This window comes from Alligator mississippiensis, chromosome 2, assembly GCF_030867095.1.
Source record: "Alligator mississippiensis isolate rAllMis1 chromosome 2, rAllMis1, whole genome shotgun sequence".
NCBI classification, from domain to species: Eukaryota; Metazoa; Chordata; order Crocodylia; family Alligatoridae; genus Alligator; species Alligator mississippiensis.
In genome coordinates this window covers 291,900,690-291,927,929 of record NC_081825.1, presented here as the reverse complement: position 1 = coordinate 291,927,929, position 27,240 = coordinate 291,900,690, and the positions used below count along the sequence as shown (strand labels likewise).

General features: G+C 47.6%; 1 protein-coding gene across 6 annotated transcripts in view; it reads left to right on the top strand.

Annotated features, from left to right (window-relative positions):
* Positions 1-310: 310 nt before the first annotated feature.
* The window catches only part of SYNE2 (spectrin repeat containing nuclear envelope protein 2), a 287,230-nt gene continuing 260,300 nt past the window's right edge, over positions 311-27,240 (top strand). For 5 of the 6 annotated variants that reach the window (XM_059723319.1, XM_059723320.1, XM_059723318.1 and 2 more), the window contains exon 1: positions 311-406. The gene's annotated coding sequence lies outside the window, so the exon portion shown is untranslated. The remainder of the gene's footprint in view (positions 407-27,240) is intronic. The other variant, XM_059723316.1, reaches the window with a different exon arrangement.

The following is a 27,240-nucleotide window of genomic DNA, read 5'->3' as shown; positions in this document are numbered from 1 at the left end:
AATCCAGGGAACGGGCGGACGCTGCACCGGGGCCGGGATCCCAGCAGTGCAAGGGCACGGGACTCTCCCCACCACCCCGCGGAGAAAGCGGGTCGGGCAGGACTCGGTGGGAGCTGGCTCTCCACAGTCCCCAAAACTCATGAAGTGGCGCTTCAAGGTGCCTCCCCGGGGCTGCCCCGAGGGACGGGGCGGCGGGCGGGGGGCGCAGCATGTGCGGCTTGTTGGGCCGGGAGCTCCCACTTCCTGCGCCCCAGGCGGCGGCGGGGACAGCCCCGGCTCGGCTCGGCTCGGCGCGGCGCGGCGCGGCCCGGGGCGGGGTTTGCAGCGCGGTCCCGGCCCGAGGGAGCGGCTCCCGCCTCCCGCCTCCCGGCTCCCGCCAGCGCCGGCCCCGCACCGCGGACCGTGAGTACGTGCCGGGCGGGCGGCGGCGGCGGCGGCGGCGCTGCTCCGGGGGCGCCCGCTCCTTTGTCCCCGCAGCGCCTGCCCCGGCGGCACAAAGCGCGTCCCGCGCCCGCGCCCGCGCCCGCACCTGGCGGCTTTGTTGTCTGCCGCCGCCGCCACCACCGCCACCGCCACTGCCACCGCCGCCTTTGTTGGCGCGGCCGCCCGCACCTCGCCCCGCGCACGGCGCCCGCCCGCAGCCGAGCCGGGGCGCGGGGCAGTCCCGCGGGGCGCAGGCGGCCGCGACGGCCCGCGCCAAGTTCCCTCCCTCCCTCCCGCGCGGGGCTGGGGCTGGCTCCCCTCGACGCAGAGGGGCCACCCCTGCAGCCCCGACCCGGCCTCCCCCCCCACCCCGGCTGCCTGCCCTGCCCTGCCCTGCCCTGCCTCCCTGCAGCGCAGCCCCCAGCCCTGCCGTGACTTGGGCCCCCGCACGGGTAGAAACCAGCTCCCGAGCTGTCACCACGTTTTCAAGCCCCGACTTGATGGCGGGTCGGCCCTTTTTTATAGCCGCAGAGGCACTTTTGGGGGTGATGGTTGCTTTGCAGGCGTGTTGCCCGGCGAAGCAGGTAGTGGTGCCGGCGTGGCTTGGCCGGCGCGGCGGTCTGCGTTTGTTGCGGGATTCGCCCGTGGGTCGTGTAATATATGTCATGAGTTAGCAGGGCTTTACTGTCATTGTTATTCGGTGGTGCTGCTGGAGCACTTCTGCGCCCCACGAACCCGGAGTTGTCTCATCCTTGCTTTGCCCATGCGACAGTTTACATTTATTGCGCGGTTGTGTAGTATGTGTAGCAGGGACTTTGATGTCACTGTTATCAGTGGGTGCTACTGTAGCACTTTTGGGCCTCATGAACCCAGAGTTGTGGGATCCTTACTTTGCCCATGCGGCAGTCTACATTTATTGCGCGGTTCACCAGTGGGTTGTGTACTTTGTGTAGCAGGGGCCTTACTGTCACTGTTATTCATTGGTGCTACTGTAGCACCTCTGAGCCCTATGAACCCAGTTAGTTGTCTGACCCTTACTTTGCCCATGCAGCAGTCAACATATATTGCACAATTTCCCCGTGGATTGTGTAAGATACATAACGTGCAGCAGGGGCTTTACTGTCACTGTTATTAATTGGTGTAGCACTTCCAGGCCCGATGAACCAGTTAATTGTGTGATCATTGCTCTGCCCATGTGGCGGGTCTGACTTTGCCTGTGTGGTGGGCTGCGTTCATTGTGCCATTCACCAGTGGGTTGCGTAATATATATAACGTGTAGCAGGCCTTGCTGTCATTGTTATTAATCGGTGCTACTGTAGCACTTCTGGGTCTGATGAACCTTTTAATTGTGTGATGGTTACTTTGCCTGTGTGGCCAATCTTACCTTGCCCATGCGGCAGTCTACATTTATTGCGTGACTCACCAGTGGATTGTGTAATATGTGTAATGGGTAGCCTGGGCTTTACTGTCGTTGTTTTTAATTTCTGCTACCACAGTGCCTTGGGGCCCTGGTAACGGGCAAGGACTCATTATGTCGGGAGCTGCGCAAACACAGAGCAAGCCCCCAGCCCGTGTCAGGCTCTGTGTATCCCCCGTTTTCCATTGTTACCCCCACTGTTTTTTCTTTTCCTTCTGCCTGGAAGCTTACCCTGAAATTTTGGGATTGATTAGGTGGAGTTTTCCAAAGTTACGGCAGTTCAGGCACATGGAGAGAGAGACAGTATCCAGCTGCACCTAGTCACCCTACCGTCTGCTCTGGTTTGGGGTTTCTGACAACCCTGCGGCTCTCCTTGACATCAGGGGCTCTCTGACCTCCAACTTGCTCCCCCACAGAGCAGGCTGCCCCGTTCTTCTCCCCATGCCACAAATTCTGTGCAGTGTTTATGAAATTTCAAAGTCCTCATGTTATGGGCAGGCAGACAGGCAGAGAAATGCCATCACGTGGAGTTTAAGACCCTGCTGTACTCAGCCAAGTTTCATCACAACTGTTACCTAAGCTTGTGAAGCCTTACACCCAACTTGTTAGTGTTTCTGTTTGTCTGTCTATAATGCTATATCTGAAATGGGAGAACGCAGAGCCACTAGCATCTGCAGGATCGACCCTTTGCCTTTAACCAGTTCTGTGATATCCACAGAAATGGGGTGATGGCAGCATTTAATACCATCCAGCAGAACAACACCCCTTTCACATTTTGACAGCCTGAATGAGAGAAAGAAAAGAGCTAAGGTTTGTTGGAGAAAGTGGGGAATGGGGCTGGACAAAGCCTATTGGGGGGGGGGGGTAGCTAGCGGGACCCTGGTACTGGCATGAACGAGGAAGTGGAAAAATTTCAGCAAGTCCCTGACTTAATAATGGAGAGGGAGCACATATGGGCCTTGTGAGAAGACTGGAAGAGTGTAGGAGCCCTGGTATGGGAAGTGAGCTTGGCCTACTGGAGCTATGAAGTGTGTGACTGCTTTATTTGCACTGTGGTGATATTTTTAGGTTCCAGTCAGAGATCAGGGTCTTATACTAGTCATTGCACATGCACACGCATGCATGCACACACACACTCTGTCTACCTGCTAGATATTCAGCAACATAACAAAGAATATCCTTGTGGTTTTAAAGGGCAGACCACAAGAATTCTGGTCTTGTGAAATAAGTTATTTCATTTAATAACTTTCTTGTCCTGTGAACCGGGGATGCTCTTTTCTTCATATAATGAAAACTGAAGATTGGACTGTCCTTTTCAAAGAAAGCCTGGCTTATATGATGGCAAAATGATGAGCTTGGATTGAAATGGTGTGAGTAGGAGACACGGAATTACACCCTAAGGGCTGACCCTAAGCTTACTGAAGTAAATGAATTTCAGTAGAGCTCTTAGGTATTTAGGCAGCTGACTCCTGTTTATATCGGATTAAAAAGTTTTCAACTTTTGTAGACTGAAGACACCACTTGGAAAATCTCAGCTCTTAGTTTTCACTCCGTTTTTGACTACAGAAAAATGATAACACAATTCTGTTGCAAAGAACTCAGAAAGACCATAGCAGGTCAGAATGGTTTTGACACTATAGATTCCTATTTGAAATCTTAGGTTTGTCTTGTGTAGGTGTTTGCACTTCTAACAGTGCTGATGTGGCACAGCACCCTGCAACATCCTTAAAAAGGATTTGATGGCACCCTGTGGTGCCACAGCATCTTGGTTGAGAATCGCTGACTTAGACACCTAAATCACATTTGGGATCTGGACCTAAGATCATGCAGCAAGGGTTAGCGACAGTTTATTTTGTATTGTGTAGTGTAATGGGCCTCAGGGGTCTGGCACCCATTGCCTCTGGGGTCCAATCTGCCTGCTGGCTCTGTCTGGCCCCACCTCACCACCAGTTTCTCACCTGCCATACCTTTGATGTTACTGTTAGGTTTACTGAGGAGGCAGTCCCTGGGGCTGGGAGTAGCTTCTCTGGTTCCTTCCCCTGTCTTTGCTGCTAGGTCCAACTCACACCTGGGAGTCTGTGCTTCCCTTCCAGTGCTTCCTCTTTAAGAGAGCAGCCCCTCAGGCCTCCAAGCACCCGTCGAGACTTCAGCAATTTCAGCCTTGGCCTCCTTTTCCCCTGGCTAAGCCCTCGGCCCTGGTCCACTATCTGATACCTCAGCTCCTGGACCTCAGCCCTTGGTTGCAGCCCCTCTTGGGGCTCCAGTTTGCCAGCCTCAGCCTCCTCTGCTTTGGTCTAGTTCCTGTCCCTGACAGTGGGGAGTGCCTCCCCTGGCCTCTGCCTCTGTAGCCACAATCCAGTCCTCCAGTTACATCCTCCTCCCCACCCCTTCCTAGGAACAGAGGCAGGGGGCCCTGGTAAAACTCGAAAGACAATAGCAGCTACTCAGTGTTAGGAAATTCACACATGGACTGTACCTATTTAATTATTTACAAAGAGACTGTAAGAGGAAAGAAGAAATCTAAGTTTGTTGGAGAAAGGAAGTTTATGAGGCCAAAGAAGGCTCTAGCTTGAGCCAAGATTTTCCAGAGGCTGAGGTTTGCATCCGACATCACAAACAATAAAGGCGTTAATCTAGGACAAAGGATCTGATTCAGATTGCAATGGTGAGCAGAATCTGGTAACTTAAAAACCAGGATTTTTAAAGATGTTGGGGAAAAAGCATATGTATATATACAAAGTAGACAGAACTGAACCCTTTAGGCTGGCTTTATCGGCACCATTTTGATGGCATTTGGTAATTCATGTTGCGGGTCTTATGGAATGGGAGATATGAAGTCAAGGTCTAATTAAGTGGGAGAAAAGGTAAGTTCTAAGGTACTAATCCCTTAAACACTAGCTGGAATAACGTCACTGAATAGACCCTCATTTTCCAGGGAGGTCAATGGGAGTTGAGGTTGCTTATGATGCCGGAGGAGACACTTGACAGAACTGAGGTGCAAGTCCCTTGGTGGGTTCTACGTAGCTGGCTTTGTGGGATTTGGCAGGATCAGGCCTTGTGCTAGTCAAGCATTTGCTGACCTTCTTTCACCAGTAATTTAGGGCACTTGGAACTGTATGCAAAAGTTTCTGCATGTTTTTAATCACTTACAAGTAACCTTCAGGGAAACAATCTATTAAAAAGTGTTATGTGACACCTGGTTAAGAACTGAAGGTAGCTAAGTCTGGGAAAAGGCACAAACGGTATTTTTCCTCTTCTCCAATTGGATGTGATGCAAAGTTTATTGAAGACAAAGTTGACTGTATGAGAGTCTTTTTCTTGCTTCAGCAGGCACTAGATCAAGGTCCTTAGGGAGCCAGATATTTTTCCATTTGTCAGGCACAGTTTTAAGCATAGACACAATGAAGCAATTCAAGAAACAGCTCACATTGCTGGTTAATGATCTAATGGGTTGAAAATGCTTTCACTAAATGGCAGTTGATTTGGGTTTTGTGTGTTTAAGCGATAGCAACAAAAGAACAATTACTAATATTTCATGCCCTACATTTTTAACTACTAACTTCTTAGGACTTCTTGAAGCTTTTGGGTAAAGTCCTCTCTTGTGTTGACAAATACACTTTCAGAGAAAGGTGGGATCCTGTCTAGAATTTGTTAAAAGAATTTTATACCCCTTTTACCAATACGTAATTACATAAATGGAGTTTAGTTCAACATTTATTATGTTTTGTTTAATCTCCAGTGCTGTATTGAAGTAATAGTAGTAGTAGTAGTAATAATAATAATAATAATAATACAGCCCAGAAGACAATTTGGAAGATCAGGTATAAAGAAAGGCACTCCTTTGGATTTCTTCTAGAATATAGAGATATGCTCTTTACTCAATGAGTCATTTTGTATTTGTTTGTGGTGGCATTTTGTAGCAACTGTAACTCCGTTTTAGATCTAGACTCTCCATGGTTTTTGTTGAGAGGTAGATGAAGATATCCAATCCCCTACTGCTGAAGAGGTGTGGCTATGCTTTGGAATAGGTTAAACCAATTTCTTTTCCCTTCTAAACTACAATTAATATTATTTTTAGAAGCATATACGCAAAATGAATGCCTAAAACATGCCTATCTGTGTACTGATTGCAATAACTGAAAGTGTTCCCAATAGTTTTGGATGAAGTCTATTAGACTGTAAGACATAGTGGATTTTTCTTTTTTAAGAATGGGTATATGCTACAGTGAACTGATATATTGGTTGCATATTGGATTTGCATTGATAAAAGGAAAATTAACATTATTGCCCATCGGCTTTTTCTGGCCGGTGTAGCCAATAATGTCACCAATAAATATAATACACCTTCTGGCTGGAGCCCCTGGATGCCGTGTGCATGTGCGCAGCCACAGCATGCTTGTGGCCGGGAATGCAGCAGGGCAGTGTGGAAAGCAGTGCCCTGCATATAAGTCTGTGGAGGGGAAGGGGCATGGAGAGGGGAGGAGTGTTGGGGGTCAGATTGAGGCCCCTACAGTGAGGGAGGGAGTGGGGCAGGGGCTGGGGATGCTGCCCAGCCAGGGCAGTGAATGGGATCCCAGGGCCAGGACAGGGAGTGGGATGGAGCCATGGGCAGCTCATCCAGGGAGAGCAGGGGGGATGAGGAGGGGGGTGGCTCCCCGCTGCTGCATGCATCCCTGGGGGAGGTATGGGGGGGAATATGTTCCCCAGATGTGTGTGCAGGGTGGATGCAGGCTGCCCACTGTGGGCTTGGGGATCTCTGCTCTTGCTGCCTTTGCCCCAGGAGCTACGTGCTGGCTGCACAACCCCTTGTGCCTTCCACTGCTGGGTGGGCAGGGGATGTGGTGTGGGAAAGGAGCAGAGGGAGCTTGTTTGTGGGGTTCCCCAGATGGTGTGGCCAGCATGCGGCTCCCAGGGCAAAGGCAGCAGAACAGAGAGTCTAGAGCTGGCAGTGGGCAGCCCACCTCTGCCCTCGCCTTGCTCAGCTCCACTCCTAAAAATGTCCCCGTACTTGAAAATGGTGGCAACAGCGCTTGAACTAAAGCTTATTTGACACATTTTAGCTCAAGCGCCCCCACTGCCATTTTTAAATGCCAGGACTCTGATTGCTTGGATGAGCCACCCGCGGCTCTATCCCACACCTAGCCCTGGGCCCCCATCCACTGCCCTGGCTGGGCAGTGTCCCCTGCCCCTGCCCTTCTTCCTCCTTCACCATAGGAGCCTCAATCTGTGCCCCCATGCCCCTTCACGCCCCCCCCGCCCACCCCCGCATGCCCCATCCCCTCCACAGACTTATCTGCAGGGAGCTGCTCTCCACGCTGCCCAGCTGTGTTCCTGTAAATTGGTTTTCAGATCAGTATTGGCCAATATGTCTGGTTTATAATCAGTTATTGGTATTGGCCAAGAAAAGCCTTATCAGTGCACCCCTAATATATACTGCTAATGCTACCTTGCTTTTTGCAGGCTTTCACTGGATACTTATGGAGCTTCTTGGTGTGGGCAGAAAAGATCACCCTTGATAAATGTATCTGGTAATTATAGGGCACAGTTTTTGAAGCCATCTTATTCCTAAAAGGTGTCCCATTAGTCATTGGGATAATATATGCATGTAAGGGCTGCTACGTGAGTAAGGGCTGATTGCTGTTAGCTAGCCTGGATGTAAAAACTGTGCAATTCAGTTGAAGAAGCAGTGTTTTGGCTCACATTTAACATTCCTTTGCCTGTATTTCAGTCTTGAGGTACACACTTTGGATAAAGGAATTGAAGGCTTCTGCAGGATAAGGGTCACACTAAGGAAGTTAAATTTTATCTTGTTCTGGAGGTCCTGCTGAGCCACACTACTGAGTTAAAGCACTGGGAGAGTGGATCTGTCAGAAGCAGACTGTCTGGCATGCAGGAGGTGTACTGCTGTGGAGCTACTTGTTAGCAAGGTTCAGGGGGTAGTCCCTTTACAGCTGGTCAGTTTTTTTGGCTACTGTTGAGGGGATGTTGAGTCACAGACATGACATCTCCCTGCACATTTTATGAGTGCCTTGTGTTAGTAAAGAGTAGCTCCTAATCTCAAAGCACAAGGACTGCAATTGTAGCCAGCCTCCATAAGGCAGTGCAAGAGGAATGGAGGACTTCCATGGTCTTGTAAGGTCTTCAGTGGCTAAAAGATGCCTCTGAAGACCATCTCTCAGCTTAAAAGCCAACTCCTCTGTTCTGTGATCTCTGTGGGCCAAACTGCTGACCCAGGGCATGTACATGTACAGATTTAAAGAGGCATATTCTGTAGTCTTGTATTTCCTTAGGACAGGCGTTTTCAACCTTTTTGGATCAGTGTACCCCCGGCGGCCAGATGCAGAGCAGTGTACCCGCTGGCTGCCGGCTGGGGGGGGGGAGGGGGGGGCATGGGGGTGGCACATGGCTGAATGCGGAACAGCAGTAGCCGCCGTATGTGAGCTTCCCTTGCCCCCTGCCTCCAGTGGAATGGTGTGTGGAAGCGCTCTGTCTCAGCCCACCTGTGCATACCCCCTAGGGCCTTCTCAAGTACCTCCAGGGGTACACGTACCCCTGGCTGACAACCCCTGCCTTAGGACACTGGTCAGCGCAGCTGGCCAGCCCTTTGTCCCTGAAAGTTTGTCTGACATGTCTTCTAACTATACAGCTGGTCCAATGAGAGATGCCATATTTTCTCACATATCACATCTTTTTTTTTTTTTTAATTGGTTACTAGCAATTGTGGGGGGTGTTACAAGTGAAAAATATGGTAGCAACAGTTTCTGCAAGCTTAAGCCTCTGCTGGGGAAAGTGAAAGTAAAGCAAAACAGAGCAGACAGGAGAGCAGCTCCCTGTTGCAACTAATAGCACTGGTCAGGAAGCGCTCGGAGTTGGAACGATTCCCTGGACCCAGCAGACATTTGCTGCTGGGTCCAGGAGTTGGGGATTTCAGCTGTTTGCTGCAAGCCTGCAGCCTGGTCTCTGTAGCAACACTGCTCCCCCCTCCCAGCCTGGGCACTGTTTTCAGAATGGGAGCAGGGAGGAAGGAACAGGGAGAGCTCGTTTTTGGGGTCCCCCAGCTGGCAGTAGAGGGGCGGGGTGGTTGGATTGGAGCCCCCCCTCCCCCACACACACTTTGGGCCAGGGGGCTCCAACCCACTTGTCCCACCATTCAGTGTCACCTGAAAAAACCCCAGACTGAATTCAGTCGGCTTCCTTCCCCCTGCCCCCATTCTGAAAACAGTAACAAACTGGGATCTTGAAGACAAATTACATAACATGCTTTAGTTTGGAGCATGTTCATCTGAACCCTTATGCAATGAGGGTTCAGATTTTCAGGGGATAAGGCCCGTTTAAGGCGGTCTGCAGCTGTGCACTTCTGTTTGGTGTGGCTGTAGACTGCTTTCTGGGGCCAGATCAGGTGAAAATTGTCACTTCACCCACAGTGACGATTCTGGGCTCCCTAGCTGCTGTTCCTCAGGTATTTACTACTACTTACCTGTATTTTAAAGGAAGGATCTTTTCTTTTTCTTCATTTTGCCTTTCAAAAACTAGTTGTGTATCTTACTCAGGGCCATGTTGTATGCAAGAAAATATGGGTCTGACTCAAAAGCACCTTGCCGCTCAGCTGATGGCAGAGATGGGGAGGAATACACTGTGCTGGCAAAGAGTCAATTCGAGATTATCAGGCAATATCATAGCAAGAGGGAGCCATGAGTAGATTTTTGGCTCTGCATTGCACTTCAGTCCCTGGCCTACCCTGTGGTGCAGAGTGATTATATTCTGCCCTTCCCTGAAGGCTCTTGATAGTTGCGCAGTCTTGCCCAGTGGTTCGAAACTGGAGTGTTGCAGCACTTTGGGATACACAGAAATCCTTCAAGGGTGCCACAGGGTGCCATACAAGGTTAGCACTGGTAGGTGTGCAAACATGATTGACATGATGAAGCCAGAGGCTTCAAGTAAGAATCCATATCATTAAAGCATTCTGACCTGTTGTGTCTTTCTGAGTCCTTTGCAACAGAAGAGTCACTCTATTATTTTTCTGTATGCAAAAAAAAACCAAAAAAAAACAGTGCAAAGTAACAGCTGACGTTTTCCAAGAGGTGTCTTGAGTCTAAAAATGTTGAGAAACACTGGTCCAGCTCTATATGACTTTGCAGTTTGGCTTGGGGCATTTTCAGCTGGTTGTTGACTATGGTGCTGGCAGTGTTGTTGTGATGTTGGGACAGAATGATGCTTCAAACCCTATTTAAGGAACCACTAATTAAAAGGGGGAGAACCTTCCTTTGCTTTTATTCTTATGGTGATGTGGGAAGGAAAGATAAAGGAAAGATGATGTGAGAAAAGGCCTCATTCTTAAAACCTACAGCGTGCAGGCTGTCAGGACAGGGTTACGGGGTTGCTGGATGACTAAGTTAAGAGACAAGAAAGAGGAATGTACTCTTGGATGTGTCTAATCTTGTTGGTCTGAGTGGAACATTGCCTCAAACAGCTCATTGCAGGACTGACTAAAAAGTATATCTGAGGACCCTAGAATTGGGTAGATTGCTTTAGAAAGGGGTTCATCTTGTTTGAATTTGTTAATAATTTTGTATGACTTTTCTTGTGGTAGTTGCACTGTTTTTATTTGTTGCTTTTTGGTAAGAGCTCTCAAGTAATGACAAAAATAGGAGCTCTTGTTTAAAACTGGGGTGGGCCCCCATTGTTCGAGCCCTTGAAAGGGGTTGTGAGTAGGATGAACCTTTACCTTCAGAAGATGGCATTTTGCTGGGAACAAGGAGGATTTGGCCTGCAGGAAGTTACCAAGAATAATAACAAGAAAAGCTCCCATAGAGCCTAAATCTCGTACGTGGGTACGTCTTTAGTGACGCTACTCTCAGGGTGCACGGGGAGCACAAAAGTAATGTCTTGATGTCTACGGTGCTAGTGAGCCCACAAGCTGGAGCCTTTTCTCATGAAGTTATTCTCCCTCACTTCCTAAACTTGCAAAATATCTAATATCACAACATAGAATATGGACTGCAGATTCTCCCTCCATCATTTCTGTGCGCCAATAATTTGCAGTTGATTACTTGCAAAGGGAATACAGTTTTGTGTATGAAGATCCTTTTAAATATCATTGGCCAAGGATGAGGGGCGCAGTGACTTTTCCAAGGGCACATCACAAGTTTGTAGCAGAGCCAGAAATAGCAGACGTCTCCTGGCTCTTGGAGACCCCAGCATTTACCACAAAGCCCTCTGCAATGAGGCACTTTATATCAGTATAATCTGTGCTGAAAAATAGCAAAATGTTAGTACTTGGTTCTACCTCAAAAATACCTCTATGTGCTGGTGACTCATTGCCTCTTCTTCTTTCACTTTCCTTTGCCCCAAACACATTGTTAAAACCCCAGGACCTATTGTGAGGATAAAATTGAGGACTGAGGTTTGGTCTGGACTCAGAAATGTTACTGGCCCAGCTGTATCCATTAGGCTTTTTTCCTCCCATGCTCTTAACTAATGTGGTATGCCTGCAAGAACCCCCACTGTAGCTGCAGGAATGCCAACAATTACCAGTGCATCCTCCCACCTCATTCCAGGGAGAGAGGGATTTTCAGAAACGTGAGTAGAAAGGGAGAAGTAGGACAATGCTGTGCAAGCTAAAATTTGATTCTGAAAGTTTCTCTCTGCCCAAGGGTCCGTGGTTAAAATCTAAGTTGTAAAGTGAATGAGTTGGGGTCAGATTCCAAAATAGTTTTCATAGACATTAGGGCTGAAATGAATGAAATAAAAGTGATTGACTTAAAAAAAAAAAAAAAAAAGCCAAAAAATCTAGAAAAGGTCCATCTGCTATTTCTCCATGTTGTAACTCAACCTTTTCAGCTACAGCAAACAGTGCCAAAAAGCAGAAGTCTGCTTGGTTTTGGGGGTGGCTAGTATTTTTACAGACAGGTATTGCTAGGCGATTTGTAGCTTTTGCTGCAGAGATGTCAAGGGGGTGTTAGCAATGAAATACAGCAGGTACGGGGGAAACACCATTTTCTGTAGGAAACAGCACCAAAAACAATTAGCTCCTTTGGCTACAGCTAGTAACGAGAAGATGCAGCACAGACTTTGGAGCTGTGAGTAATCTGCATTTCCATCCCCAATGCTTTCCCCGCGCACTGCTGAGTGGAGCAGCCTGATACTGGTGCTGCACAGGTGCGAGTGGCAAACACTGCTCCCTGGAGAGTGCTGCTTGCTCCTTGAGGAGGGATTAGGTATCTTCTAGGTGGTCTGTGTACCGTAGAGATCTCCTTTGTGGTCCAGTACCATGTAGTTATCATACGCTTGCATAAACTGACTGTACCTCCACACTCTCTTCATGATACACCTCTTTCCTAAGATCAAGTCTGGACAACTGCTACATTCAACACCAAAGGGCGGTCTTAAAGCAGTATGAATGCGTAGGCTCTCTCTGCTATCAAGGATTTGTAATTCAGATGTCATGCTCTATTTCCCCATCATGGTAGGTTGCTATTGTAGCTTTGTCCTGTTCGCCAACCAGTAATACCATTGGGGCACTCAATTTGCAATGTTGAGTCAGCCCAGAACACCAGTATAGCTCATGATCTTCTGGGTCCTGGATTCATTCATTCAAACAATATCAGGAAGAGAGGGAATATTAGGCTCTGCTTACGCAACATGCCTTTTTGCTTTTTTCACTGCTTGATTGAGCTTATTGGTGAATTACTTCATGTTTAATAACATGACCACTTGAAAAGATCTTCTGAAAGGCTCAAAATCTGTGGCTATTTCTCCTATTTTCTCAGTGTTAGAAGAAATCCTGATATGGTTCTAGGAATAAAGCAACCTGAAGAAGAGGATGCTAGACTTATGATTAAAACACTGGCTTTAATGCTGTATCATAATCCATTCTCTCAAGAGGATTGAAATAAGATGGCATGGCCACTTTCAATTCTGGTATTTCTCAACTTGAGTGCTTAGTTTTGCAGTTTTAAATATGTTTGAGGTAGTTTGTGTGTGTAATAATAAGAATTTGTCCTAACAGATTCCTTTACAGCACAAAGGGCATCTTTAAACATACTTTCGGGTAAGGGGAGGGGAGCCGCTCTAATTAAAAGCGGCCATAGCATCTCATGTAGTCAGTGTCCTGTGCTTCAAAATGGTGGTGGGAGCACTTTAAAGCTTGTTCGATGAACTTCAGTTCAAGTGACTCTATGGCCATGTAGAACTGCGGGGATGCTGAATACACGTGATACTGAGGCTGCCCAATTGTGCCAGTGTGACAGGGGGCCATCACAAGGCTAGTTGAACATCAGCCTGCCCACCTGTCTAGGGCAGTCTGCCCTGCTTCACCTGCCATGTCTTACTGTTACATTAATTGTTGTGAAGTGCAGGGGACTGCCCATTGTACCCTGATGCCTAGGGCATTATACACGGCTCTGACCTCCCCTATACTGTGTCCCATGCCTTGCAGATGGCACCCATATTATTGCAGTGCTTCACACTGTGACCCACGGTCCAGAGTCTCACATAGATTTCATAGACATTAGGGCTGGAAGTGACCTTGGAAGATCATCGAGTCCAGCCCACCACCCAAAGGCAGAAAGTCAGCTGGGATCATAGGATCCCAGCAAGATAAGCATCCAATTTTTTTCTTGCACTCTCATTCCCCACTGGAGCTCACAGTCACAGTGCCCTTATACTGGGCTCCAAACTCATGCCCCCTCACTGGGGCTCACTCCCTGAACTGCTGGTGGGGCTGGCCTGGCCTATATGCAGACCTTCAGGTCACCCTTGTGGCCCTACTCTACATGCCCCCATTATAGCCTTTCAGGCCACCCCCTGTGACCCTACTCTACACCAATACTGTGCAGCCCTTCAGGCTGCCCTTGCGGCCCTACTGTATGCAGCTCATTCTCTCACTATGCCCTTTCCTGGGGCCAACTCCTCACCCCCTCACTGGGGCCTCAGGGTCTTATACTCCATGGGCTCAGGTGTCCAAAGATGTGCCTGGCCCCACTGCCTGTCCCTACTACCCACTAAGTTGTGGGGGCTGGGGCTATAAGGAGCCTCTTATTCACCCTTCCCTGGGGAGGCAACTGACATGGCATTTCCTGGGGACCACCCTGCCATGGGTGGACCCACCATGCCATCCTACCTTAGCAGGTTGTAGTTTTAAGTCATGCCCCTGGACCAGGAGCCTCCTGCCATCCCCATAGCTCCTGGCCTTACCTCCAAGGATGTTCTGAGCAGCAGCTCAGCTGGACAGTGTTCTTCCAGCTGCCAGCAGCAGACTACTGGCTCAGCCCTGAGGGCCTGAGTTAAAATGGAGGCTACTCAGCCCTGTCCTCCAATCACATGACCCCCCTGCAGTCATGTGACTGCCTCATCAAGGCTGGCCCACACCTGTGGGCTGCCCTACTGCCTGCTCTAAGGCCTTAAAGTGGCAGGCACCAAAGGTGCTCTGCCACAACCACTTAGCACACTTCAGCAGACTTGATTAATTGAGTGTGCTCCAGTGTGTTCTAATTAAATTGTGTTGGAGCAGGAGTCAGGCACATGTATAGGTGCCCAAAGCTCTTTCTTGTTCATAGGCAGCTGGGAAGCCTAGTATTCTTGTTTTACTGTTGTTGCCAAAAGTGCCTGACTTAGTTTCTTCAGGCAAGGATCTTTGGATAGATGTGATATCTTTTATTAGACCAACTGAGTAGTTGGAAAAAAAGTTCTTTGCAAGCTTTTGGGTGCAATTGCCCTTCTTCAGGCATAGGAAGCTTCTGCTGTTCTAAGACTCCAAGGAATGAAGAAGCTAAAAGTGTGACAGGATGTGATGTCAGTGAGAATGTAAATAGGTAGAAATTAGGAAAACTAAAGGTAGAGTAGGGAAGCGGGGTGGGGAAGTGGGGGCAGCAGGAAACCAAAGTTGAGTAAGGGAGACTCTGTACTGAGACACTAACTGTTGGCTTGAAAGTAATCTGTGAATAAAAGTTTTTTTTTAAAACATTAAGGTAACCAGTTCCTCAAAAGCAAAGTTTTACTTTGTTTTAAATGTAATTTAAACTAAGGTGTTTTGTTTCACAGTGCTGAAGGACACTGTAGAGAGTAACCACCAAGATACATTTTGGAAGCATGTTTTTTTCTTGACTACTAGGATGAGCCCTTGAAGTTAGTGTTAGAAGTCATCATTGACAAAGGGGCTTTCCCTTGTTTTCAGAACTGATCTAGGTATTTGAACCAGCAGCTGGTACGCACAGCAGTGCTGGACTGAGCACAAGCCAGCATGTGCATGAAACAGAAATCTTTTGAAAATAAGGCCTTAGCTGGCACTCTTGCCAAACGTCTCAACAGAAAAAATTGCATTGGAATGAAGATTTAAACTGTCTCTTAGTCGTAGAGATACCATATGTACCTGAATAAAAGATGAGGCTTTTTCCCCTGGCAACATAGGGGAAAAAGGCCCTTGTCTTACATTCACACACACGAAAACCTCGTTAAATACATTGTCTATCATTAAACTGTTGCCAAAAGCAGCATGTGCTGAGCAATGGAAACCAGCTATGAAGTTGATTAAATGCAGCCAACACTGAGCATGACTATAAAACACATGACCCTTATTGAGCAAGCATGCTGATAGAAACCTACCACTTTTTATTTTTATTTTTAATTTCGTGTCTCAGGCCAGATCAGCCAAATTGGTTCTGAATTTTATCAATTGAGCAGATAGGGTGTGTGTAGGTATATGTGGGGTAGGGTGTGTGTGTGTGTATGGTGAGGTGGGGTGGTGGGGGGCATAGAGTAGGTTGGGTATGTATATGTTGGTGGAGGTTATGGGGGTGTGAGGTTTGTGGGGTGTGAGGGAGGGTGGGGGCTGTGGGGATCCCCCACACACTCCCCCATATGGTGCACAGCTCCTGCTGCCGCAGCAGCAGCAGGTGGGGGGGGGGCTTGGTGCTGGTGCCCCATGCAGGCACTGGTGCCCTGCGGGGCATGGCTCTGGCCAGCATTGCGCTGGCGGGGAGGGGGAAAGGTGGGGCGGAGGAGTGCAGCCTGCCTGGCCACCTCTATCGCAGGGGCTCAGTGTGGCGTGCCTCCACCTCCAGCACTCACACCAGGGAAGCCCCATACTGGACTCCACGAGGAACCAGGGGACAGGCTTCCTCCACTCCCAGTGGAGTCCATGGACCTGAGCAGCAGGGGGTGGGGAAGGCAGGTGCCTTCAGCTGCTTGGCTTCCTCTGCTGCAAATGCGGGAGCTGCAAGCACGCAGCATGGAGCAGAGCAGCGGGGCAGGTTGCACTCCTTGCCCCACATGCAGGTGTGGTCAGAGCTGTGCCCCACCAGGCAGCACTGCCCATGCTGGGCATGAGCAGTGAGCATCCTGAGCCCCCGCTGTGGCTGCTGCCAGTAGCAGGGGCTGTGTGCCATGTGGAGGAGTGTGGGGGGTCCCAAAACCCCCCATCCTCCCTCATACCCGCACCCTGCCCAGCTGAGCTGTGCGCTCCCATGGCCCACCGAGTACAGGCTCCATGCTGCGCTCCATGCTTCTGCCCGGCTGCAACTCCATTGCCCCCCCCTGCCCCGGCACTAGCCCTGCTGCTTCCCTACCTGCTGTCCACAGCAAGCTGGACGTCCAGGAAGCCAAACAGGTTCCCCTGGGGTGGCTGCAGCAGCATCCCTGCCTGGAAGCTGCTGCTGGCCAGGCCCTTCTACCCAAGAGCGTGGGAGCGGTGCAGTAGGGTGTATTGGGGGGTGGACACACGGGAACCTCACTCCCACCCTTGTGGATGGAAGGGCTGGGCAGGTCGCAATCTGTTGTAGGGCTTGCGGACTGGATGAAAGTGCCAGGTGGGGCAGATCTGGCCCACGGGCTATATTTTGCTGGCCTCTGGTTTATGAAATACCTGTGCTAAAACTTGCAGCAATTTAAAAAAAAATAAAAAGGTAACTTGCATCCATTCTAGATGAGCAAAGTGTATGGATACTATATGCAAATTACTACAGGCATGTTTAATTTCAAAGCTATTGTTTTCAAATTTGCTCATCACTTTCATGTGCTCAGGGACAGCAGGGTCTGACAGTAAGGCGAGAGGAAAGGGGCAGCCAAGGGGAAAAAGCTGGGGAGAAGCAGAGAGCAAAGGGCCTACCTCACCCCCTAGATTTATCTTCCCTTCTGTAGCAGTGAGGGGGGGACGAATTCAAGGCAAACTTCCAATAATTAGATTTTATACTTGGAAAATTATAACAAACTTCTACATTTTCTATATATAAAATCTAATTATTGGGGGTCATCTTATAATCAGGGTTGTCTTCTATTCGAGTAAATAGGGCATTTCTTTCAGGTCAGAGTGGATGTCTGTTGGCAGGAAATGGCTGAACATGTTAGCCCTGGATGTATGCTGTGAACAAACAGACAAGTTTAAGGCTGTCAGTCCAGCATCTATCGTCAAAGGATAATTTCCCCATCAAGTTTCAACAAGTTTAGTTTGAATTTTGTTTAGCATATCTCTGACTTTTATATCTTTGTCCTGCTGGCTAACGCTTAAGTAAAGAGCATTTTTTGGTAAGATATAATGGCAGTGTAATGCCTTTTTTTCCTGCTCTGTATAGTGATCCAAAAATCCCTCCTTGATCTTTCAAGGAACGCTGCCAAGGCAGATGGGCCTCATGCGAGACATCTGAGCTCCGTTTTGGCTTGCAAGTGGACATCACATTGTCCCTCTCCCTTTCACCGTGACCCTCCATACTTTTTTCTGCTGTTCTTAAAAGGGAGCAGCCTGCTGCAGCTTACAGTGATCTTGCTCTGTAAGATCAAGCCCAGGCTTCCAGAGCAAAGCCTGGAGTTAAGTTCACGAATCTGCATTCATATCACCATTAGTGTGATATCCCTGCTTTTCTCTTCTGATTTTACTGACAAACAGGTCAATGACATTCAGAAATCTCTGTCCAGGAACAAATGCAAGCTTTTGGAAAGAGACCAAGTGCCCTGGCTGCTTGGTGTGGGTTCATCCATCAAAATAATTTGCTTTTTAACTGTTTACTGCTTCCCATTTTAGGGAAAAACAGAATTGAAAAGGCTGAGAGAAGGAAAAATCTGTCCTTTTCAAGGCAGAACATGATTTAATCTCGTCCACCCAGACTGTTGACCTGATTCTCGTTTCCCCCCTTCCCCCACTTTGTCAGTACTAAGTAGCTGCAATTCTAATGCTTGCTCTTTTTTAAGTGCCATTTGTGCTATCTAGGTGGTAAAGTGGCTTTAGTGTGATTGAGAATCAGGCCACAGGCTTCTATTAAAGTAAACAAGCACTTTGAATGTTAATCCCGGAGGAGAACAAAGAGTTTGCTAAATAAAACTGCAACTTATTAAAATCAGCTCGATTTGAATAGGCTGGATGTTCCTGTTTATCCTAGTCTGTCAGATTGCCAAGTGAGAGTTAATGTTACTATAATTAACACCGAGTCCTCCTCCCTCTTCCTTTTTGAATTTGGACAAATGAACCAGGTTTAGGACATCGGGGACAGGAAGATGGCGAGCGGCTCAAGTGGCCACGCACATAAAGATGTTTCTCTCGTTATGACAGAGGACATCATTAATTGGGTAGAAAGACACTGAAACTGAGCACTCGACCTGCCTGCACGTTCCCACTTTTCCCAACTGAACAAAACAAATCTGCCAGCCCATTGTTCACCATGTTTTAATTATATAACGAGTTTCTCAGCTTTTAGGACGTGTTTCATGTGACGGGATGCCCTGCACTGGTTTTGCTTTGTGCCATGCAGGGGCAGGGCTGGGGGCAGAGCGATGGGCTAGGGAGCCTTCAGACATCCTCTACATTGAAGAAAGTGCCTCCATTTCTGCTTCATAGAGCAGCAACAAGGCTGGTCAGGAAATACCATCAGTTTTGTTTTTCCGCTTGGTCAAAGGTATCGATAAAGTGTATAAGTTGGAATGGCTGCAGCTATGCCTGGTAGCTCCAGAGATGAAATCCTGAGCAAAATTCTGGTTGGCTTTAATTTTCCTGAATTGAAGGGGTTAAAGAATAAAGCATTAACCCACTTAACTCTACATCACTCTTTTGTCTAAATTGCCGGGCTGACAGCTAAAGTCCTCTGACCATGTTATGTTCTTTAATAATGACAAAAGGGACCTGAGTGAGGGTAGCTGGAGGTCAGTTGTTATAGTAAATGCTCCACCCTTGGATTTCTAGTTGGGAGCAAATACTTCTGAAGAAAAGTTGCTCTAAAAATAGAGCACAGTCAAATACAGAACACAACACACAAGTTTTTCCATGGGCCAATTTCTAGCCTTGGCTTCATGTGCAGGAATCAGGCTGCTTGCTTTAGGAGCTATGTTCATACATTTTCAGGGCAAAATCAGATCCAGTGCATTAATCTTAAAGAAATAAGTTATACAATTTATTTTAAAAAGAAGATAAAAAAATCTTCACTGCTAAAGATAAAAAGCCTGAAAAGTGTGCTTATTGAAATAAGAGGCAGTGTGCAGATTTAAAGAAAATGGGTGTGTATATTTTGTGAACGACAACAGCAAGAACAAAATCTAACCCCGTGAATATGTGAAAGTTCAGAGTTTTAGTTAAGATAAGGTTTTCTGGGTAAATGTGATATCTTTTATTAGAGCAACTAAATAGCTGGAAAAAGTGCTGCTGCAGTACAAAAAGAAAATCCCCATGAATTGTACACCCTTAGTTATGACATACCATCCTTCCCTGGACTTTATATGGAAAATCCTCAAACAATCACAACTTGTAGTAGAAGGAGACCCAATTCTTAACGAGATCTTTCCAGAACCACCCACCCTAGCCTTTAAACGAGCAGCAAACCTCGCCAACCTCATCAGCAGAATCAAAGTTCCTATGGCCCAAAGCACACTGAATGGACCCAGAGCATCTCGGGACAAGACCTGTAAAACCTGCCAGTGTAACTCTACCACCCACACAATAACTACACCCCACAACAGAACCAACTCCATTCCTGGATCTTACACCTGCACCTCCAGAAATGCAACATCTCTCCTCCAGTGCACTAAATGCCTTGATGGAAAATATGTAGGAGAAACCAAACAACAACTGTGTGCTAGAATGAACACACACCGGAAAGCTATCAAGGACAAAAATACCCAGTTACCTCTGGGTGCACACTTCTCACAAGACAACTGATCTCCAATCTCTCAGTTCTAATCCTCAAAGGGAATTTACAAAACACCTTTCATAGACGAGTCTACGAACTTTGCTTTATAAATCTATTGGATACAAAAAATCATGGACTAAATATAGATATTGGATTTATGGCACCTTATAACCTGCCTGGTAACCGATAACCAAGGGTAACCTGTCTGCATTTTACCAGCTACATTCTATCACCAGTTCAATATTTTCCCCCTTCCCCCCACCACCCACCTGACTCACACCTATTCTCTCCCACAGCCTCTGATCCTGATTTGCATTTTCACAGACTGCATTTTGCATTTTGGCTTCTACTCCATCCAGAAGAACCCTAAACACCAGCAGACTCTCCCTGTTCCTGAAGAAGGGTGTCTGTGCCTGAAAGCTTGCAAAGAACAATTTCTCCAACTTAAAATAGGGTTACCATATGCTTGGTTTTTCCCAGATTTGGTCAGCTCAGCTTCAAAGATTTTCCTGGCACTTCCAGGCTTGTCCTAGCAAGGAGTTACTTGGGGCTGGGGGAGGGTGATTCGAGGTAGGGCGCACATGCACATAGACAGCATGTAGCTAGGCAGGGGTGGGAGCATCCCAGCAGCTGGATATAGGTAAGTCTGGGGGGTGAGGGGCTGTGGGTTGGAGGGCCAGAGCTTGAGGACAGTCCGTGGCGGGGGGTGGCAGGGATGTGTGGTAGGGATGGGGTGTGTGAAGGGGGCAGGTGACTGCTAGTGCTGGGGGAAGGTGGCTGTGTTCAGGGGCTGCAGCAGGACAGGGGAGGTGCCTGACCCTCCAGTGGGGAAGAGGGCAAGAGGTGCTTTGAGGGCAGCAGGGAGCTGGTTCAGCCGGCAGGACCTGGGCTGGTGCCTGTGCTCGCGGGGACGGGGCAGCCGGGAGACACTGCAGGGCTGGGGAGCAAGGTGCTGCAGGTTGGGAATGAGGGGCACCAGCAAGGCTGGGGGGCTGTTGCTTAGGAGTGTGGGGCATCAGTTGGGGGGGGGGGGGCTGTGGCTTGGGAGTGAAGGACACCAGCGGGGCAGGGGTCTGTAGTTCAGGTGTGTGGAGCACTGCCAGCACCAGGGGTCTGCAGATTGGGAGTGAGGGGCACTAGCTTGGCTCAGGGGGCCAGGGTACTGCAGGTTGGGAGTGAGGGACACTGGCAGGGCTGGGATCCGTGGGTCAGGAGTGAGGGGCAGCAGCTGGGCTGGGGTGGGGCTGTGGCTTGGGAGCGAGGGGCAACAGAATGGGCAGGGGCAGGGCACCAGCATATCACTGCCCTCCCACAATCATATGCCCCCCTCCCTGCTGCGTGACAGGTGTCCAGTTTTTGGAACTGGAAATATATGACCCTAAATAAAAGATATCACATTTACGCAAAGAACCTTGTCTGCCTGTCAGGGGTGGCCAGGGAGCCACATCCGATCCTCCACCGAAGCTGGAGAGCTGGGGTGGATGGGGAGGGGAGAGCGGTGCTGAGCAACCTGGCATGGTGGTGACCACTGCCCACCCCACCCCTGCACTGCCAAGCTGGTCTGGCTTTCCCCGCAGGGAACGCACCCTGGAGTAAAAAGCGCGGCTGCAGCTCCCACCCCCAGAGCTGCAAGTACCATGTTGGTGAGCTATGGTTTGGCCACCCTGGGCCTATGTCCTTAGTAGTTTAGTGTAAATGAAAATGTACAGTGGCCCTACTAAAGGCAGCAATTACGTCTAACAAAAAGTGCTATTAAGAAAGACTTTTAAATGCATATTTCTAGTCTGATAAATGTAATCAGAAGATCAATGGTACATGTGCAATTGGAAATACTATCAGTTTATAAATCAAAGACAAACAAGTAACATTAGTTGGAATAAAAAAGTGCCATTACTTTTATATACTCATATGTTTTGCTTGGAGTCCTGCCAGGATTATGAATAGAACAGTAGGAAGTCCCTGGGCAAATAACAAATGTACCGTCACTAGTTGTCATCAAGTCATAACAGTGTACAGTCTTGCCACCTTTACTCCTTTGAGTAATCCTTACTCATGCAAGTAGTCTTCAGTGCCATTATTCTTATGAGCAGCAAAATATTTATATGAATAAACCCAGGGTACTGGGTTTGGTCTGTCGTTTGAGGCCAATTCTGTATTCCTTGTTTATCCAATAATTCCCACTGAGCTTGATTCTTTACTGTGCTGTAGCAGAGTTAATGGGGATGTTCCCTGTTCCTGTCTTTCACCATCTAGTCTCTGGGTATTGTCCTATGTTAGGGATAATGCAGTGTTGCCCCAGATAATGCAGATCTTCCAGCCTCATAGGTGGAGCATGCTTTAATGCTGCTTTGAAAGGGGGTAGTGATGCAATCCTCTTTGCAACAAGGACTTAGGTAGGATCAGAACAAAGCCAAGGCCCCTCTTCCCTGCCAGCTTCAACAGGGCTCGAGTCTTGATAGAAGGTCATTCTTTCTCTCAGGAAACCACAGGGACTAGTTTAATCAGAACGACCCTGCTTTAATAGTTTAGCTCATCTTTTAACTTTCATGAGCCAGATAATATCATGAATATTGAACTGTAAAAGCAGTGATATTCTCAGGCACTGCCTGATGATCTAACTCAGTTTTCTTAGGTGAAAGTGGGTGCTTAAGCAAGTACTAAATGACTTTTTTTTTTTAACATTTTATTAGAAAACAGACAAAGGCAGACCGAGTAAGCTTGTTGCTACTGTGTAGTAGCCTCAGCATCACGGTTCATGCCCACCAAAGCTATGTCGCTGTAACAAGTTCTGGTGATGTAGCTCATCACTACAGTGATGTAGCATCTCGTGTAGATGAGCCCAGTGAGTTTTAACTTTGATGCAGGAACACCACGCCTGGGTGTAGCAGGGCCTGAGGGTTGTCTGTGAAGCATCTCTGCTGAAACCCAAAAATACAGTACAAACAATTTTCTTTTGTCTAGAAATGAACTACTTCCAAAGTCAGTTTGGAGCAGGAGCTCAGACTGAGAGGGGGTTTAATTGCAAGAATTTCTTAGAAGTTCATAATAAAAAGCAAGCTAACGCTCTGATGATTTTTCAGTTCAGTGATGTTCTTTAAAACTGGCTAAGCTGCCGTAAATGAAGTGGCAAGGTGGGAAGCCTGTGTGGATTGGACTGCAGTATTGTGTGATTTATTATGAGCCCCTCACTACTGTGATGAAAATGTTAACTATGGGGGGGGAGGTCCCTGTGAGCATTCTTTTAAACATGTGCAAGGACTATGACCCCGTCAGATTTTCCCATTTAGAAGATTATGATAAAATACTTGAATGGGAAAAATAGTTTCTAATGAAGAAATCCATCAACTTGGAAAGCTTGAAACTCTTAGAGATGACTCAGTCTGTTCCAAGGTGTGCAAAATAAAGTATACAAGGTCTCAGCTAAATATTAGGATGGAGAAAAGACCCTACAATGAAAAAACTACTCAAGACAAAAATCTTCTATTTCTGTCCATGACATCTGCTCCAACTGAACTCACGAGTAATAATAATCTGTTGCTAGGAACAGTCTTTAGTTTATATGTAGAGGCCTCTCCACAGGGCAAGTCTTTCAGAATCGCCAGGCTGGTCATAAATAATCAGTGGCACTTCAGAGAAGAGAAGGAAGAACAAGTACTCTGAGGCTCCATGTAAAAATAGTTGTAATTCCATTACCATAAAGTGTTCGGCTAAAGTGACTTATCTGCTCCCACATTGATTTTTTACGGTGCTAATCACCTTAAAACCACTTATACCTATGAATGATAGGTGAACAGCAATATTGACAACACCTTTCCAATGCAGTCTTTTGGGTATATGCTTTAATCTAATTAGGGCTTGACCAAATGGGAAGTTTCTTGACATAACGGCACCTGCATAGTTATAACACTATACGTACACTGGTATAACTCCTCATATTGATATTGAATCTGGAATAAATGATACAAAGAAGAGTCTGAAATAGATACAGAGGATTCACCAGTAGAGAATTTATAAATTTCATAGACGTTAGGGCTGGAAGGGACCTCGGAAGATCATCGAGTCCAGCCCCCTGCCCAAAGGGCAGGAAGTCAGCTGGGGTCATAGGATCCCAGCAAGATAAGCATCCAGTTTGCTCTTGAATTTTTAAAGCCTTAAAATGAAAACTTGGATCACTGCAGTATGTGAGTTTTTCCTATTAATTGCTTCAGATACACTCCTAATGTCCACTAATTTTGAAATCAAAGTGTGCATCCTGGGCTATTATACTGGTAAAATTCCTTTTGAAACAAGTCACAAGTTTTTTCTTAGAAGTTCAGTATTTACTTCCCTTATGCCAATGAATTTAGAAATCCCAGATTTGGAAACCTGCACACAGTTTAGAGGAACATTGCTACATTAGAGTGTTGGTTATATGGAATAATTAGTGTCACTATAATTCTAGATAATCAACTTTTGGGATAATCAAACACCACAGTATGAAGTGCTGAAAATTATGGTTATTGTACTACACAAAAAATATGAAGAAACAACCAGATATAAACGTCTGGTACTGTGTACCGTTTTAAAACCTCAAAGCGCTGGTAAATAAACAATGCACAGTTATCTCACTGATGAGCAAAGCTTAACTGTGGGCTGGTGGCTTTGTCAATACAAAACGTTCCAGTTAATGGACTAACGAATAATTAACTCTCTACTGTACTGATTATAGAAATGGCAGGTTCTAACAGTAAGCCTAAATTACTCCAATCCAAAAATGTTGACCACCAGCCGAAAGCTGTCAGGTGACTCAAAACAGGAGTGTTTCCATCCTTAAAAACCCTGGTGTTAATTTTGTGGCCTTGTACACATGAACGCTAGAGATAATACAGTTGAACTTTGTGTGCTGGATGGCTAGGCCAGATAGACACATGCGGGGAGGGGAGAACTCTGTAGTGAACTTTGGCACTGCAATCTGGCTAAAAGTGGACATGGTAGGGACACAAATCTACAAAGATATATGCAATAGTGGCTCAGTGAGTTATATCCACTATTATCTACCCATACCTAGCAGCTAGGGCATGGCTGAAAGGGTCTTTGGTCTGTAATTCACTTTTGACCTTGAGTACATCCGTGAACTCCGCAGTATGAGTGCACTTTTATGTAAGCAAGATTTTTCAGGATTGGGTATTTTAGAAAGATTCAAGAGTACATTTCTTCTGCAGACTGCAGTCCATTGTAGAGCTACATAAGCTAGCTCTAAACATCCCAGGGGGGACAAGGCTGAACTCCTCAACGAGTTCTTTGCCTCAGTGTTCCTAAGTGAGGGGCACAACAAGTCTCTCACTGGGGTTGTAGAGAGGCAGCAGCAAGGCGCCAGACTTCCATGCGTAGACCCTGAGATGGTGGAGAGTCACTTGGAAGAACTGGATGCCTTTAAATCGGCAGGCCCGGATGAGCTCCATCCGAGGGTACTGAAGGCACTGGCCGACATCATTGTAGAGCCACTGGCGGGAATATTTGAACGCTCGTGGTGCACGGGCCAAGTCCCGGAGGACTGGAAGAGGACCAATGTGGTCCCTGTTTTCAAAAAGGGGAGAAAGGAGGACCCGGGCAACTATAGGCCAGTCAGTCTCACCTCCATCCCTGGCAAAGTCTTTGAAAAAATTATCAAGGCTCACATTTGCCAGAGCCCGGCAGGACAAATTATGCTGAGGGGAAACCAGCATGGGTTCGTAGCAGGCAGATCGTGCCTGACTAATCCAGTCTCTTTTTATGACCAGGTTACGAAATGCGTGGACACAGGAGGAGGGGTGGATGTCGTATACTTAGACTTCAGGAAGGCCTTCGATACGGTATCCCACCCCATACTGGTGAACAAGTTAAGAGGCTGTGACTTGGATGACTACACAGTCCGGTGGGTGGCGAATTGGCTAGAGGGTCGCACCCAGACAGTAGTGGTGGATAGGTCGGTTTCGACCTGGAAGGGTGTGGGCAGTGGGGTCCCGCAGGGCTCCGTCCTTGGACCGATACTCTTTAATGTCTTCACCAGTGACTTAGACGAGGGAGTGAAATGTACTCTGTCCAAGTTTGCGGATGACACAAAGCTATGGGGAGAAGTGGACACGGCAGAGGGCAGGGAACAGCTGCAAGCAGATCTGGACAGGTTGGACAAATGGGCAGAAAACAAAAGAATGCAGTTCAACAAGGAGAAATGCAAAGTGCTGCACCTAGGGAGGAAAAATGTCCAGCATACCTACTGCCTAGGAAATGACCTGCTGGGTGACATGGAAGTGGAAAGGGATCTTGGAGTCCTAGTGGACTCCAAGATGAACATGAGTCGGCAGTGTGACGAAGCCATCAGAAAAACCAATGGCACTTTATCGTGCATCAGCAGATGCATGATGAACAGATCCAAAGAGGTGATACTTCCCCTCTATCGGGCGCTGGTCAGACCGCAGTTGGAGTACTGCGTGCAGTTCTGGGCGCCGCACTTCAAGAGGGATGCGGATAACCTGGAGAGGGTCCAGAGAAGGGCCACTCGTATGGTTAAGGGCTTGCAGACCAAGCCCTACGAGGAGAGACTGGGGCACCTGGACCTTTTCAGCCTCCACAAGAGAAGGTTGAGAGGCGACCTGGTGGCTGCCTATAAGTTCATCATGGGGGCACAGAAGGGAATTGGTGAGGTTTTATTCACCAAGGCGCCCCCCAGGGATTACAAGAAATAATGGCCACAAGCTAGCAGAGAGCAGATTTAGACTGGACATTAGGAAGAACTTCTTCACAGTTCGAGTGGCCAAGGTCTGGAACGGGCTCCCAAGGGAGGTGGTGCTCTCCCCTACCCTGGGGGTCTTCAAGAGGAGGTTGGATATGCATCTAGCTGGGGTCATCTAGACCCAGCACTCTTTCCTGCCTATGCAGGGGGTCGGACTCGATGATCTATTGAGGTCCTTTCCGACCCTAACTTCTATGAATCTATGAATCCCGGCTCAGGTACTGGTGCCAGAGCTGCAAGAATGCAAAGCTGTGCACAGGCAAATTTACTTTGCTTTTCCATCAGTGTGCACAGTGTTTACCCACATAAAGTGCCTAATTACTGTAAACATGTGCGTTATTAAACTGATAAGTTATCTTGTAATTACTGTGTGGTAATTACTCAGACTGTTGAAAATAACAGCAATTCCATTAGAAATCCTGTGTATTCTGCAGCTGGAAGATTCTTCCTTTCATAAAATTAAATCACATCATCACACTACCTGGTGCAACTAGGACTGCTAAATTCAGCTACTTCAGTGACTCCAAATCTAATTCAAAAGCTCT